A 1,994-nucleotide genomic window follows, 5' to 3' on the forward strand; every position below is an offset into this window, starting at 1 on the left:
CAGATGTATTTGCATGATAGTAGCAGAGCACGTTTAACAGTCGAGGACTTGTGCTATTTTCCCTCATGGGCACTGCTGGATACCCCACGATGTTTGCTCTCGTTTGGGGGTTTTGAGGGGTGAGTAAATGCGAAGGCTTACCAGGCGCTGGTAAAATGTGTCTTGGTGTAACATCGCTGGCTTCAGTGGAGTTATTCCCTAAACCCGCAGCGTCTTTACCCAGCTCTCGGCTGGTTTCGTTGCTTTATAAACCCGTGCAGCGGTGTCAGTCTGCTTTCAGTCACGGATTTATTAGGGCCTCACAAAAGCGGGGGCTGCTGTCAAAATGCACATTTCAGCACCATTTTAAAAACAGAAGACAAGAAGAAAGGAAGAGCTTTAAATATGTATTAAAAAGTTTTAAAAATAATAAATCACAAAATAAAATGGTGACAAAAGGAACAAAACCAAAAAAGGTCCCTGAGCGTGGGTTTGGTGGAAATTTATGCCAAGCAGAGAAGTTGGGAAGACAACACTGACATTCCTGGCTTTGAAATTTCAAACCCAAAGCAGCTCCGCCTGAGTCCGTCCCAGATGCTGCGGAGTCGCAGAGCGGCAGCGGGGGTCAACCGAGACCCTGGCTTCGACGCAGCCACCCCGTCGAACCCACTGACGCTGTGGGCGCCCAGAAAGGCTTTCCAGGATGGAGTGAAGTGCCAGGAGGTGCTGCCGCGTGGTGGGTGCTGGGGGTCTCCCCGCTCTCCATCCCCACGCAGGCCCCGGAGCTGTCTGGCACAGCGGCAGGGGTCAAACCGGCCCGCCGGCAGTGGCTGCATTACACGGCACCCGGCTGCGCACGGGAGGGTGCAACTCCCGGGCAGCACTTACCCACCCACTTGATGAGCTTTCACACCAAAACCAGATGTGCGTTTCTTCTGACAGTGATGAAGACCCTCGCACAAAGGCTCTGCTGCGGTGCAGGTGGCCACGTGCTCCTCTTTTTCAGGCTGCCTCCCGGAGCACTCACAGGATATCAAACAGCTGCTCTCCCCAGAGCAACGGCCAGGCTGGGAAAGCGAAGAGCTCTCCAAAAGCATCCTAGCACAATATTAATACATGCTACTGCTTGAGGCTGACTCTTTGCTACTTGCTTCACTGTGCCTGCCTTGGAGGAACAAATAATACAGAATAAATGGAATGATAAAGGTAAGAAGCAGAGCAATTGGCCATAACCAGACAGCCCGGGGCAAAGAAGAAAGCCAAGGCAATGGTACTGGTGGCACAGCACGTACTTTTCTTACTCGAGGTGCTCAGTCTGATAAGGAATTGAGAGGAAGGTAAGGCAGGGTAAACCGGAGGTAAGACAGTCTCTCGAGTGAGGTACCCGATCTTGGCTTTGCCTGGTTGTGACATGGAAGGAGAGGACACTGCCCTGACCCCGCAGCCCTCCCGCTCCTTCCCGGGTGACGCGGACCCCCGTGTTGGTGGCAGTCTGTGTGCAGCAGGGCAGTAATGCTTGGCTCGTCCCTGTCCAAGCGTATCTCCCCATCAGCTGGGGCCTTCCAGTCCTTGGCCTCTCTGGCGAGGATCTTATTCAGAAGGAAATGGCGGGAGACCGACAGTTAATTTGATGTTACCCATCAGCAAGAAGTTAATTCCAGGTGAGGTGCAGACCAAATCTGGAGTCATGTCCTTAAGGCGAGCAGGTTTCTCTTTCCAACCGCCAGTCCCTCGTGTCCCCGGCGCTGAAATCTGTTACGTCCAGCGTGTCTGTGCCCAAACCAGGTACAGACAGATCTGGGACAGGGCAACAGGGGTGGGACAGGAGCAACCTGTTTCAGTTCAGCAGCCCCGGACTGCGGTCTTATTTCAGGCTACATCGATCACTTACTGCCGGTTTTAAAGAAACGCCGAGTGTCCATGATGGTTGAAATCCGCTCCCCCCCGGGAAGCACGGCTGCGCGGGGAGGCCAGGCCTAGCGCTCCCGCCCCGGCCAGGGATCGTCGGGCGGCAG

The sequence above is a fragment of the Pygoscelis adeliae genome, unplaced genomic scaffold, assembly GCF_000699105.1.
Source record: "Pygoscelis adeliae isolate BGI_AS28 unplaced genomic scaffold, ASM69910v1 Scaffold427, whole genome shotgun sequence".
Classification (NCBI taxonomy): domain Eukaryota; kingdom Metazoa; phylum Chordata; class Aves; order Sphenisciformes; family Spheniscidae; genus Pygoscelis; species Pygoscelis adeliae.